This window comes from Sinohyriopsis cumingii, unplaced genomic scaffold, assembly GCF_028554795.1.
Source record: "Sinohyriopsis cumingii isolate HCF-2022 unplaced genomic scaffold, ASM2855479v2 utg002479l, whole genome shotgun sequence".
Lineage (NCBI taxonomy): Eukaryota > Metazoa > Mollusca > Bivalvia > Unionida > Unionidae > Sinohyriopsis > Sinohyriopsis cumingii.
This window is the reverse complement of record NW_028316224.1, coordinates 102130-117603: the sequence shown is the minus strand read 5'-3', so window position 1 is coordinate 117603 and position 15474 is coordinate 102130. Positions and strand designations below refer to the sequence as shown.

The window sequence follows — 15474 nt, the reverse complement described above, 5'->3', positions numbered from 1 at the left end:
GTGTATAAATCTCTGTTTTGATTACAGTAAGTTTGGATGGATGTTCCCTGCTTCCACTTCCTTGCACTTTCTGTGTTTCCACAACTTTAACGTTTCCGAGCTGCAAGACGATATCCGTTTCAAATCAGATTCGAGTCCGTCTTTAAAGGTAGCTCATAGGCTGATGTCGATTATTTACCTATTGAATTAGTCAGTTGATACAAGATAAATAATAATAATAATAATAATGCCCAAAAACAACAAAAATGAACTGAATCTTCGTTTAAATGCATTGTTATTTAAGTCCATTTGAAGGTGTAAACCTCCGGTTAAGCAACTAATGTCCGAGTCCGAAAATGCCTGAATTACAAATTTGAATAATGTATGAAGGCAGTTTATCTATATAAGTTTTAATAAGTACACTTTAATTACTAATTTTACACGGCACATAAACGTAAACGTCTGTACATCGGAAACGGTGAAGAGAGAAGCGAATATAAGTCTTAAATTTACACACACTTGTGTCTACGGCCATACCACGTTGAAAGCACCGGTTCTCGTCCGATCACCGAAGTTAAGCAACGTCGGGCCCGGTTAGTACTTGGATGGGTGACCGCCTGGGAATACCGGGTGCTGTAGACTCTAATTTTTTTTTTTCTTTTATAACTAAAAACAGTTGAAGTTTTTCTTTCTTTCTTTTATTGTAACTAAATTTACTTTATTCAATATAAATAATAAATAGAGCAATTTCTCGACTTTCATTTTCTCTATTTCCTTAACTTTCTTCAATAATTCGGATCCTAAAAAAATCAAGTATAGGACCTGAATATAGCAAATGTTGCTTTGCACTTCTCTGCTCTTGGTTTCGATCCTTACTACTGGAATATGCGATCATAGATGACCAGTATTTCTTATTAACAAATTCGGTTCAATTTATCCAGTTTCCTCTACTTTTACTACCACAACAAGCTGCCTCCTTTCACGTCGAAATACTTCCTTCAAGTTTCTTCTCATATATTCCTGGTGTAGTCTCTAGCGCAGAGTTGCAAAATATGCGATCAATGTCTTTCATTTTGGGTACTTATTTGTGGTATTTCTTATTCACTAATTGATTGATAAATATGGAATGTATGAATTGTGAGAATTTTTTATATTAATTTATTGATTGATTGATTTCTTTTACAGCAGGGCCTCAGTCTGCCAGTGGGAAAATTGGCATCCTGTAGCGAATACTGTAAATATGGGCCATTGGCTAAATAAATTGGGTTATAAAATTCTGTTTTGATTACAGTAAGTTTAGATAGATATTCCATGCTTCCACTTTCTGTATTTCCACAACGTTAACTTCTACAAGTTGCAAGAAGAGATCCTTTGCAAATCTGATAAGACCCTATTTTTAAAGTTAGCTTATAGGCCGGTGTCGCTTATTTTAACCAAATGATAGGACAGAAAGAGGAATAATAATAATAATAATAACAACAACAATAATGTCCTGAATCTGCATTTTAAGTCAATTTCAACATGGAATTCTCCCCTTATCTGGGTCAGAAAATGGATGAGTGACAAATATGAGTATCTGAGGCCAGTTTTGCTTCTTTTGGATTAGAACTTTGAATCAGTATACACTTTAGTTACTAATATTATACTGCACACAAACATTTGTACATCGGAAACGTTGAAGAGATGTGTGACTAATCAGCCCAAGAGTCTTGAAAACGCATCAAGACAACAAATTATGTTTTACAGTCGAAATGTTGTTCTCACTAGAACTGAAATCATTTAATTTCTACTTAAATGCCCGAAAAATTTACAATTAAAACTACAATAAATGTTTTATACCTAGTCCCGCACAGTGACGTTTATCTGATTCCCTGTACTCACCGAGAGCATTCTGTGTCATATGGATGCATATCAAATGAAGTGAAAAGTAATGGAATACTCGCTTTTTTATTTATCCCTATGCATCGTGGAGCCCACACCATGATGAGACGCTGTTTCAATAAACCTTTTTATATATGTTCTTTACTGTTCTTCCTTTTTCTTCTTGCTTTATCATACTGACACACGAGAGAGAGAAACAGAGAGAGAGAGAGAGAGAGAGAGAGAGAGTATGCAACAAAGTTCGCATAACTTTATCAGCTATTAACATTAATTGTACTTCTGTGTAATTTTATTTTTAACGCGTTATCCTATAACGATTGCAAACAAGGGCAAAAACTCTACTGATCTTACTCGATAATTATACCATACTGAATTAATAAGTTTATCTCGTAAAAACGGATCATATATATATCCTGGGTGGCTGAGGGTGTTTTAAGATATGTGTGTGTCTTTTGTGATATATATATATATATATATATATATATATATATATATATATATATATATATATATATACGTTTGTGTGTGTACATACATACATACGTTTCAATACATATAATGACATTTTCTTAAATTCTACATTGTATCATATTGACCTACTACTTGCTAGGCAAGCTGACTTTTATAAAATTTGCAAACTCCTTATATATATTTAAACTTACTTTTAGTATTCAACCAGAAAATCAGTACAGTGCAGAAAGATTGAAAATATTATTTCTTTCATATATATATATATATATATATATATATATATATATATATATATATATATATATATATATATATATATATATATATATATATATATTTATATATTTATATGAGAGAGAGAGAGAGAGAGATGGGGGGATTCGGAATGGTTTAAACAGACTCTAAATTACACTGATAAAATGTACATCAGTCCAATGGTTAACATGATAGATTTCTATCAAGCTGGTTGCCCTATTGTACCCTTGAGCAAGACTACCCTCATTGCCTAATAAAACCAAGCAGTCTTTTGCCAGAACACCATAATGTGAACTTAGGCCATCTAAATCAAATTCCTATGTGAAATTTGCCAATATAAGCCAATACACTTTAATGCAAACTTAGCCAATCTAAACCAAATATCTTAATGGAAACTTAGCCAAACACCTTAATGTGAACTTAGCCCATCTAAACCAATGTACCATAATGTGAACTTAGCCCATCTAAACCAAGAAAAGAATAATGTGATATTGGCTCATATAAACAAAAACACCTTAATGCTATCTTAGCCAATCTAAACCAACCGACTTAATTTATTTTTATAAAGAATACAAAGTGAAAATTTAAATACTTTTCAGCATTATAAATGAAATCACAAATAGTCCATGAAAAGTTATATGACAAGTCCAAAAGGGTAGTGTTCCAAATGAATGCCAGTGGTTTTCTGAATGAAGTCCAATTTTGAATGTGCTGATGTAATAACAATCTTGACGTGTGGCGATGATGTAATTTAGAATGTCCTTGAATGAATTCATAATAGTCCCAAAATAGCGATTTTTGATATTTGGACATTAGTATTGGGGTGTATGGACATATTTGTTTTGCTTATCAAAACGTTGGAAATCGCCGACACCATGCGGTATCGGCATAGGCTGCTTACTAGCCACAGGGGGCTCGTATCATTGCTTACAATGAAACTATCAGTCGTACATATAGTATAAAATGTATGACTGTCAGTTCAATTGTGAGCAACGATGCGAGCCATTGTGCTTACTAGCCTGCCATGCAAACTTGACCGACCTTTCATCGAGATATACCTGCATGAAATCGAGAGAAATACGATTTATTTTCTCAGAAATAATTCCGAGTATAACATCATTTGTCGTTAATGAAGCTGACTGACGAAAGAAAACGACAACCTTGATGAAATTTGACACGGAACTCGCCATTGTATTACTATTCAAATGACTGCACAAATATGGCAACCTACATGTCAGTGACATCGGCGATCAAATAAGCTCTTGCTTCTTTACAGATTGAAACTGAAGGGATGTATTGTCGTAAGCAGAGCTCTCCCCTGTCTCTAATATATATATATATGTGTGTGTGTGTGTGTGTGTGTGTGTGTGTGTGCGTGTGTGTGTAATATATCTTTGTAACGACGAAGAGACAACCTATATTAGTCTTAAATTTGTACATACAAATGTCTACGGCCATACCACGTTGAAAACACCGGTTCTCGTCCGATCACCGAAGTTAAGCGACGTCGGGCCCGGTTAGTACTTGGATGGGTGACCGCCTGGGAATACCGGGTGCTGTAGGCATTTTTTAAATTTTTTTTTGGTTCCATCCTCACTGTGAGGATATGCGATCATATATGGCCAATATTTCTTGTTCGCAAATCTGGTGCAAATTTTTCAGTTTCCTCTACCTCCAGGATCGAAATGGGCCGCCTCGTATGCCGTCCAGATCCTCCAAATTTCTTCTGATATTCCGGATTCAGCCTATAGCGAATAATTGCAACGTATGCAATCGATGTCTTTCATTTTGGATACTTGTCTGTGGTATTTCTTATTCAATAATTGATAGATATATTTGGAATGTATTATTTTTAATTATTTTAATTTATTTACCTGTTTTTAGCAGGGCACCAGTCTATCAGTGTGAAACTTGGCATCCCTTAGCGAATACTTCGAATATGGGCCATTGACAAAATAAATTGGTGTATAAATCTCTGTTTTGATTACAGTAAGTTTGGATGGATGTTCCCTGCTTCCACTTCCTTGCACTTTCTGTGTTTCCACAACTTTAACGTTTCCGAGCTGCAAGACGATATCCGTTTCAAATCAGATTCGAGTCCGTCTTTAAAGGTAGCTCATAGGCTGATGTCGATTATTTACCTATTGAATTAGTCAGTTGATACAAGATAAATAATAATAATAATAATAATGCCCAAAAACAACAAAAATGAACTGAATCTTCGTTTAAATGCATTGTTATTTAAGTCCATTTGAAGGTGTAAACCTCCGGTTAAGCAACTAATGTCCGAGTCCGAAAATGCCTGAATTACAAATTTGAATAATGTATGAAGGCAGTTTATCTATATAAGTTTTAATAAGTACACTTTAATTACTAATTTTACACGGCACATAAACGTAAACGTCTGTACATCGGAAACGGTGAAGAGAGAAGCGAATATAAGTCTTAAATTTACACACACTTGTGTCTACGGCCATACCACGTTGAAAGCACCGGTTCTCGTCCGATCACCGAAGTTAAGCAACGTCGGGCCCGGTTAGTACTTGGATGGGTGACCGCCTGGGAATACCGGGTGCTGTAGACTCTAATTTTTTTTTTTCTTTTATAACTAAAAACAGTTGAAGTTTTTCTTTCTTTCTTTTATTGTAACTAAATTTACTTTATTCAATATAAATAATAAATAGAGCAATTTCTCGACTTTCATTTTCTCTTTTTCCTTAACTTTCTTCAATAATTCGGATCCTAAAAAAATCAAGTATAGGACCTGAATATAGCAAATGTTGCTTTGCACTTCTCTGCTCTTGGTTTCGATCCTTACTACTGGAATATGCGATCATAGATGACCAGTATTTCTTATTAACAAATTCGGTTCAATTTATCCAGTTTCCTCTACTTTTACTACCACAACAAGCTGCCTCCTTTCACGTCGAAATACTTCCTTCAAGTTTCTTCTCATATATTCCTGGTGTAGTCTCTAGCGCAGAGTTGCAAAATATGCGATCAATGTCTTTCATTTTGGGTACTTATTTGTGGTATTTCTTATTCACTAATTGATTGATAAATATGGAATGTATGAATTGTGAGAATTTTTTATATTAATTTATTGATTGATTGATTTCTTTTACAGCAGGGCCTCAGTCTGCCAGTGGGAAAATTGGCATCCTGTAGCGAATACTGTAAATATGGGCCATTGGCTAAATAAATTGGGTTATAAAATTCTGTTTTGATTACAGTAAGTTTAGATAGATATTCCATGCTTCCACTTTCTGTATTTCCACAACGTTAACTTCTACAAGTTGCAAGAAGAGATCCTTTGCAAATCTGATAAGACCCTATTTTTAAAGTTAGCTTATAGGCCGGTGTCGCTTATTTTAACCAAATGATAGGACAGAAAGAGGAATAATAATAATAATAATAACAACAACAATAATGTCCTGAATCTGCATTTTAAGTCAATTTCAACATGGAATTCTCCCCTTATCTGGGTCAGAAAATGGATGAGTGACAAATATGAGTATCTGAGGCCAGTTTTGCTTCTTTTGGATTAGAACTTTGAATCAGTATACACTTTAGTTACTAATATTATACTGCACACAAACATTTGTACATCGGAAACGTTGAAGAGATGTGTGACTAATCAGCCCAAGAGTCTTGAAAACGCATCAAGACAACAAATTATGTTTTACAGTCGAAATGTTGTTCTCACTAGAACTGAAATCATTTAATTTCTACTTAAATGCCCGAAAAATTTACAATTAAAACTACAATAAATGTTTTATACCTAGTCCCGCACAGTGACGTTTATCTGATTCCCTGTACTCACCGAGAGCATTCTGTGCCATATGGATGCATATCAAATGAAGTGAAAAGTAATGGAATACTCGCTTTTTTATTTATCCCTATGCATCGTGGTGCCCACACCATGATGAGACGCTGTTTCAATAAACCTTTTTATATATGTTCTTTACTGTTCTTCCTTTTTCTTCTTGCTTTATCATACTGACACACGAGAGAGAGAGAGAGAGAGAGAGAGAGAGAGAGAGAGAGAGAGAGAGTATGCAACAAAGTTCGCATAACTTTATCAGCTATTAACATTAATTGTACTTCTGTGTAATTTTATTTTTAACGCGTTATCCTATAACGATTGCAAACAAGGGCAAAAACTCTACTGATCTTACTCGATAATTATACCATACTGAATTAATAAGTTTATCTCGTAAAAACGGATCATATATATATCCTGGGTGGCTGAGGGTGTTTTAAGATATGTGTGTGTCTTTTGTGATATATATATATATATATATATATATATATATATATATATATATATATATATATATATGTATATGTATATATATATATATATACATATATATATATATATACATATATATATATATATATATATATATATATATATATATATATATATATATATATATATACGTTTGTGTGTGTACATACATACATACATACGTGTATTATTTACATATAGTCTTGGATAATTTTAATTATTGGGATATGGATTTTAGATATCAACAGATACAAAGGAAACAAACGTTTCAATACATATAATGACATTTTCTTAAATTCTACATTGTATCATATTGACCTACTACTTGCTAGGCAAGCTGACTTTTATAAAATTTGCAAACTCCTTATATATATTTAAACTTACTTTTAGTATTCAACCAGAAAATCAGTACAGTGCAGAAAGATTGAAAATATTATTTCTTTCATATATATATATATAAATATATATATATATATATATATATATATATATATATATATATATATATATATATATATATATATATATATATATATATATATATGTGAGAGAGAGAGAGAGAGAGATGGGGGGATTCGGAATGGTTTAAACAGACTCTAAATTACACTGATAAAATGTACATCAGTCCAATGGTTAACATGATAGATTTCTATCAAGCTGGTTGCCCTATTGTACCCTTGAGCAAGACTACCCTCATTGCCTAATAAAACCAAGCAGTCTTTTGCCAGAACACCATAATGTGAACTTAGGCCATCTAAATCAAATTCCTATGTGAAATTTGCCAATATAAGCCAATACACTTTAATGCAAACTTAGCCAATCTAAACCAAATATCTTAATGGAAACTTAGCCAAACACCTTAATGTGAACTTAGCCCATCTAAACCAATGTACCATAATGTGAACTTAGCCCATCTAAACCAAGAAAAGAATAATGTGATATTGGCTCATATAAACAAAAACACCTTAATGCTATCTTAGCCAATCTAAACCAACCGACTTAATTTATTTTTATAAAGAATACAAAGTGAAAATTTAAATACTTTTCAGCATTATAAATGAAATCACAAATAGTCCATGAAAAGTTATATGACAAGTCCAAAAGGGTAGTGTTCCAAATGAATGCCAGTGGTTTTCTGAATGAAGTCCAATTTTGAATGTGCTGATGTAATAACAATCTTGACGTGTGGCGATGATGTAATTTAGAATGTCCTTGAATGAATTCATAATAGTCCCAAAATAGCGATTTTTGATATTTGGACATTAGTATTGGGGTGTATGGACATATTTGTTTTGCTTATCAAAACGTTGGAAATCGCCGACACCATGCGGTATCGGCATAGGCTGCTTACTAGCCACAGGGGGCTCGTATCATTGCTTACAATGAAACTATCAGTCGTACATATAGTATAAAATGTATGACTGTCAGTTCAATTGTGAGCAACGATGCGAGCCCCTGTGCTTACTAGCCTGCCATGCAAACTTGACCGACCTTTCTTCGAGATATACCTGCATGAAATCGAGAGAAATACGATTTATTTTCTCAGAAATAATTCCGAGTATAACATCATTTGTCGTTAATGAAGCTGACTGACGAAAGAAAACGACAACCTTGATGAAATTTGACACGGAACTCGCCATTGTATTACTATTCAAATGACTGCACAAATATGGCAACCTACATGTCAGTGACATCGGCGATCAAATAAGCTCTTGCTTCTTTACAGATTGAAACTGAAGGGATGTATTGTCGTAAGCAGAGCTCTCCCCTGTCTCTAATATATATATGTGTGTGTGTGTGTGTGTGTGTGTGTGTGTGTGTGCGTGTGTGTGTAATATATCTTTGTAACGACGAAGAGACAACCTATATTAGTCTTAAATTTGTACATACAAATGTCTACGGCCATACCACGTTGAAAACACCGGTTCTCGTCCGATCACCGAAGTTAAGCAAGGTCGGGCCCGGTTAGTACTTGGATGGGTGACCGCCTGGGAATACCGGGTGCTGAAGGCATTTTTTAAATTTTTTTTTGGTTCCATCCTCACTGTGAGGATATGCGATCATATATGGCCAATATTTCTTGTTCACAAATCTGGTGCAAATTTTTCAGTTTCCTCTACCTCCAGGATCGAAATGGGCCGCCTCGTATGCCGTCCAGATCCTCCAAATTTCTTCTGATATTCCGGATTCAGCCTATAGCGAATAATTGCAACGTATGCAATCGATGTCTTTCATTTTGGATACTTGTCTGTGGTATTTCTTATTCAATAATTGATAGATATATTTGGAATGTATTATTTTTAATTATTTTAATTTATTTACCTGTTTTTAGCAGGGCACCAGTCTATCAGTGTGAAACTTGGCATCCCTTAGCGAATACTTCGAATATGGGCCATTGACAAAATAAATTGGTGTATAAATCTCTGTTTTGATTACAGTAAGTTTGGATGGATGTTCCCTGCTTCCACTTCCTTGCACTTTCTGTGTTTCCACAACTTTAACGTTTCCGAGCTGCAAGACGATATCCGTTTCAAATCAGATTCGAGTCCGTCTTTAAAGGTAGCTCATAGGCTGATGTCGATTATTTACCTATTGAATTAGTCAGTTGATACAAGATAAATAATAATAATAATAATAATGCCCAAAAACAACAAAAATGAACTGAATCTTCGTTTAAATGCATTGTTATTTAAGTCCATTTGAAGGTGTAAACCTCCGGTTAAGCAACTAATGTCCGAGTCCGAAAATGCCTGAATTACAAATTTGAATAATGTATGAAGGCAGTTTATCTATATAAGTTTTAATAAGTACACTTTAATTACTAATTTTACACGGCACATAAACGTAAACGTCTGTACATCGGAAACGGTGAAGAGAGAAGCGAATATAAGTCTTAAATTTACACACACTTGTGTCTACGGCCATACCACGTTGAAAGCACCGGTTCTCGTCCGATCACCGAAGTTAAGCAACGTCGGGCCCGGTTAGTACTTGGATGGGTGACCGCCTGGGAATACCGGGTGCTGTAGACTCTAATTTTTTTTTTTTCTTTTATAACTAAAAACAGTTGAAGTTTTTCTTTCTTTCTTTTATTGTAACTAAATTTACTTTATTCAATATAAATAATAAATAGAGCAATTTCTCGACTTTCATTTTCTCTTTTTCCTTAACTTTCTTCAATAATTCGGATCCTAAAAAAATCAAGTATAGGACCTGAATATAGCAAATGTTGCTTTGCACTTCTCTGCTCTTGGTTTCGATCCTTACTACTGGAATATGCGATCATAGATGACCAGTATTTCTTATTAACAAATTCGGTTCAATTTATCCAGTTTCCTCTACTTTTACTACCACAACAAGCTGCCTCCTTTCACGTCGAAATACTTCCTTCAAGTTTCTTCTCATATATTCCTGGTGTAGTCTCTAGCGCAGAGTTGCAAAATATGCGATCAATGTCTTTCATTTTGGGTACTTATTTGTGGTATTTCTTATTCACTAATTGATTGATAAATATGGAATGTATGAATTGTGAGAATTTTTTATATTAATTTATTGATTGATTGATTTCTTTTACAGCAGGGCCTCAGTCTGCCAGTGGGAAAATTGGCATCCTGTAGCGAATACTGTAAATATGGGCCATTGGCTAAATAAATTGGGTTATAAAATTCTGTTTTGATTACAGTAAGTTTAGATAGATATTCCATGCTTCCACTTTCTGTATTTCCACAACGTTAACTTCTACAAGTTGCAAGAAGAGATCCTTTGCAAATCTGATAAGACCCTATTTTTAAAGTTAGCTTATAGGCCGGTGTCGCTTATTTTAACCAAATGATAGGACAGAAAGAGGAATAATAATAATAATAATAACAACAACAATAATGTCCTGAATCTGCATTTTAAGTCAATTTCAACATGGAATTCTCCCCTTATCTGGGTCAGAAAATGGATGAGTGACAAATATGAGTATCTGAGGCCAGTTTTGCTTCTTTTGGATTAGAACTTTGAATCAGTATACACTTTAGTTACTAATATTATACTGCACACAAACATTTGTACATCGGAAACGTTGAAGAGATGTGTGACTAATCAGCCCAAGAGTCTTGAAAACGCATCAAGACAACAAATTATGTTTTACAGTCGAAATGTTGTTCTCACTAGAACTGAAATCATTCAATTTCTACTTAAATGCCCGAAAAATTTACAATTAAAACTACAATAAATGTTTTATACCTAGTCCCGCACAGTGAAGTTTATCTGATTCCCTGTACTCACCGAGAGCATTCTGTGTCATATGGATGCATATCAAATGAAGTGAAAAGTAATGGAATACTCGCTTTTTTATTTATCCCTATGCATCGTGGTGCCCACACCATGATGAGACGCTGTTTCAATAAACCTTTTTATATATGTTCTTTACTGTTCTTCCTTTTTCTTCTTGCTTTATCATACTGACACACGAGAGAGAGAGAGAGAGAGAGAGAGAGAGAGTATGCAACAAAGTTCGCATAACTTTATCAGCTATTAACATTAATTGTACTTCTGTGTAATTTTATTTTTAACGCGTTATCCTATAACGATTGCAAACAAGGGCAAAAACTCTACTGATCTTACTCGATAATTATACCATACTGAATTAATAAGTTTATCTCGTAAAAACGGATCATATATATATCCTGGGTGGCTGAGGGTGTTTTAAGATATGTGTGTGTCTTTTGTGATATATACATATATATATATATATATATATATATATATATATATATATATATATATATATATATATATATATACGTTTGTGTGTGTACATACATACATACATACGTGTATTATTTACATATAGTCTTGGATAATTTTAATTATTGGGATATGGATTTTAGATATCAACAGATACAAAGGAAACAAACGTTTCAATACATATAATGACATTTTCTTAAATTCTACATTGTATCATATTGACCTACTACTTGCTAGGCAAGCTGACTTTTATAAAATTTGCAAACTCCTTATATATATTTAAACTTACTTTTAGTATTCAACCAGAAAATCAGTACAGTGCAGAAAGATTGAAAATATTATTTCTTTCATATATATATATATATATATATATATATATATATATATATATATATATATATATATATATATATATATATATATATATATATATGAGAGAGAGAGAGAGAGAGAGATGGGGGGATTCGGAATGGTTTAAACAGACTCTAAATTACACTGATAAAATGTACATCAGTCCAATGGTTAACATGATAGATTTCTATCAAGCTGGTTGCCCTATTGTACCCTTGAGCAAGACTACCCTCATTGCCTAATAAAACCAAGCAGTCTTTTGCCAGAACACCATAATGTGAACTTAGGCCATCTAAATCAAATTCCTATGTGAAATTTGCCAATATAAGCCAATACACTTTAATGCAAACTTAGCCAATCTAAACCAAATATCTTAATGGAAACTTAGCCAAACACCTTAATGTGAACTTAGCCCATCTAAACCAATGTACCATAATGTGAACTTAGCCCATCTAAACCAAGAAAAGAATAATGTGATATTGGCTCATATAAACAAAAACACCTTAATGCTATCTTAGCCAATCTAAACCAACCGACTTAATTTATTTTTATAAAGAATACAAAGTGAAAATTTAAATACTTTTCAGCATTATAAATGAAATCACAAATAGTCCATGAAAAGTTATATGACAAGTCCAAAAGGGTAGTGTTCCAAATGAATGCCAGTGGTTTTCTGAATGAAGTCCAATTTTGAATGTGCTGATGTAATAACAATCTTGACGTGTGGCGATGATGTAATTTAGAATGTCCTTGAATGAATTCATAATAGTCCCAAAATAGCGATTTTTGATATTTGGACATTAGTATTGGGGTGTATGGACATATTTGTTTTGCTTATCAAAACGTTGGAAATCGCCGACACCATGCGGTATCGGCATAGGCTGCTTACTAGCCACAGGGGGCTCGTATCATTGCTTACAATGAAACTATCAGTCGTACATATAGTATAAAATGTATGACTGTCAGTTCAATTGTGAGCAACGATGCGAGCCCCTGTGCTTACTAGCCTGCCATGCAAACTTGACCGACCTTTCATCGAGATATACCTGCATGAAATCGAGAGAAATACGATTTATTTTCTCAGAAATAATTCCGAGTATAACATCATTTGTCGTTAATGAAGCTGACTGACGAAAGAAAACGACAACCTTGATGAAATTTGACACGGAACTCGCCATTGTATTACTATTCAAATGACTGCACAAATATGGCAACCTACATGTCAGTGACATCGGCGATCAAATAAGCTCTTGCTTCTTTACAGATTGAAACTGAAGGGATGTATTGTCGTAAGCAGAGCTCTCCCCTGTCTCTAATATATATATATGTGTGTGTGTGTGTGTGTGTGTGTGTGTGTGTGTGTGTGTGTGCGTGTGTGTGTAATATATCTTTGTAACGACGAAGAGACAACCTATATTAGTCTTAAATTTGTACATACAAATGTCTACGGCCATACCACGTTGAAAACACCGGTTCTCGTCCGATCACCGAAGTTAAGCAACGTCGGGCCCGGTTAGTACTTGGATGGGTGACCGCCTGGGAATACCGGGTGCTGTAGGCATTTTTTAAATTTTTTTTTGGTTCCATCCTCACTGTGAGGATATGCGATCATATATGGCCAATATTTCTTGTTCACAAATCTGGTGCAAATTTTTCAGTTTCCTCTACCTCCAGGATCGAAATGGGCCGCCTCGTATGCCGTTCAGATCCTCCAAATTTCTTCTGATATTCCGGATTCAGCCTATAGCGAATAATTGCAACGTATGCAATCGATGTCTTTCATTTTGGATACTTGTCTGTGGTATTTCTTATTCAATAATTGATAGATATATTTGGAATGTATTATTTTTAATTATTTTAATTTATTTACCTGTTTTTAGCAGGGCACCAGTCTATCAGTGTGAAACTTGGCATCCCTTAGCGAATACTTCGAATATGGGCCATTGACAAAATAAATTGGTGTATAAATCTCTGTTTTGATTACAGTAAGTTTGGATGGATGTTCCCTGCTTCCACTTCCTTGCACTTTCTGTGTTTCCACAACTTTAACGTTTCCGAGCTGCAAGACGATATCCGTTTCAAATCAGATTCGAGTCCGTCTTTAAAGGTAGCTCATAGGCTGATGTCGATTATTTACCTATTGAATTAGTCAGTTGATACAAGATAAATAATAATAATAATAATAATGCCCAAAAACAACAAAAATGAACTGAATCTTCGTTTAAATGCATTGTTATTTAAGTCCATTTGAAGGTGTAAACCTCCGGTTAAGCAACTAATGTCCGAGTCCGAAAATGCCTGAATTACAAATTTGAATAATGTATGAAGGCAGTTTATCTATATAAGTTTTAATAAGTACACTTTAATTACTAATTTTACACGGCACATAAACGTAAACGTCTGTACATCGGAAACGGTGAAGAGAGAAGCGAATATAAGTCTTAAATTTACACACACTTGTGTCTACGGCCATACCACGTTGAAAGCACCGGTTCTCGTCCGATCACCGAAGTTAAGCAACGTCGGGCCCGGTTAGTACTTGGATGGGTGACCGCCTGGGAATACCGGGTGCTGTAGACTCTAATTTTTTTTTTTTCTTTTATAACTAAAAACAGTTGAAGTTTTTCTTTCTTTCTTTTATTGTAACTAAATTTACTTTATTCAATATAAATAATAAATAGAGCAATTTCTCGACTTTCATTTTCTCTTTTTCCTTAACTTTCTTCAATAATTCGGATCCTAAAAAAATCAAGTATAGGACCTGAATATAGCAAATGTTGCTTTGCACTTCTCTGCTCTTGGTTTCGATCCTTACTACTGGAATATGCGATCATAGATGACCAGTATTTCTTATTAACAAATTCGGTTCAATTTATCCAGTTTCCTCTACTTTTACTACCACAACAAGCTGCCTCCTTTCACGTCGAAATACTTCCTTCAAGTTTCTTCTCATATATTCCTGGTGTAGTCTCTAGCGCAGAGTTGCAAAATATGCGATCAATGTCTTTCATTTTGGGTACTTATTTGTGGTATTTCTTATTCACTAATTGATTGATAAATATGGAATGTATGAATTGTGAGAATTTTTTATATTAATTTATTGATTGATTGATTTCTTTTACAGCAGGGCCTCAGTCTGCCAGTGGGAAAATTGGCATCCTGTAGCGAATACTGTAAATATGGGCCATTGGCTAAATAAATTGGGTTATAAAATTCTGTTTTGATTACAGTAAGTTTAGATAGATATTCCATGCTTCCACTTTCTGTATTTCCACAACGTTAACTTCTACAAGTTGCAAGAAGAGATCCTTTGCAAATCTGATAAGACCCTATTTTTAAAGTTAGCTTATAGGCCGGTGTCGCTTATTTTAACCAAATGATAGGACAGAAAGAGGAATAATAATAATAATAATAACAACAACAATAATGTCCTGAATCTGCATTTTAAGTCAATTTCAACATGGAATTCTCCCCTTATCTGGGTCAGAAAATGGATGAGTGACAAATAT

The 15474-nt window shown here is 34.0% G+C and overlaps 7 non-coding genes across 7 annotated transcripts; all 7 read left to right on the top strand.

Annotated features, from left to right (window-relative positions):
* Positions 1-502: 502 nt before the first annotated feature.
* On the top strand, positions 503-621 carry LOC149770338 (5S ribosomal RNA). The gene has a single exon (XR_016418715.1). It is a non-coding gene; the product is annotated as a 5S ribosomal RNA (ribosomal RNA).
* Positions 622-4032: 3411 nt separating this feature from the next.
* On the top strand, positions 4033-4151 carry LOC149770337 (5S ribosomal RNA). The gene has a single exon (XR_016418786.1). It is a non-coding gene; the product is annotated as a 5S ribosomal RNA (ribosomal RNA).
* A 900-nt stretch (positions 4152-5051) lies between these two features.
* Positions 5052-5170, top strand: LOC149770336 (5S ribosomal RNA). The gene has a single exon (XR_016418703.1). It is a non-coding gene; the product is annotated as a 5S ribosomal RNA (ribosomal RNA).
* A 3604-nt stretch (positions 5171-8774) lies between these two features.
* Positions 8775-8893, top strand: LOC149770335 (5S ribosomal RNA). Its single transcript, XR_016418895.1, has one exon. It is a non-coding gene; the product is annotated as a 5S ribosomal RNA (ribosomal RNA).
* A 900-nt stretch (positions 8894-9793) lies between these two features.
* Positions 9794-9912, top strand: LOC149770334 (5S ribosomal RNA). The gene has a single exon (XR_016418692.1). It is a non-coding gene; the product is annotated as a 5S ribosomal RNA (ribosomal RNA).
* A 3495-nt stretch (positions 9913-13407) lies between these two features.
* LOC149770333 (5S ribosomal RNA) lies at positions 13408-13526 on the top strand. Its single transcript, XR_016418680.1, has one exon. It is a non-coding gene; the product is annotated as a 5S ribosomal RNA (ribosomal RNA).
* A 900-nt stretch (positions 13527-14426) lies between these two features.
* LOC149770332 (5S ribosomal RNA) lies at positions 14427-14545 on the top strand. The gene has a single exon (XR_016418681.1). It is a non-coding gene; the product is annotated as a 5S ribosomal RNA (ribosomal RNA).
* The last annotated feature ends 929 nt before the right edge of the window (positions 14546-15474 follow it).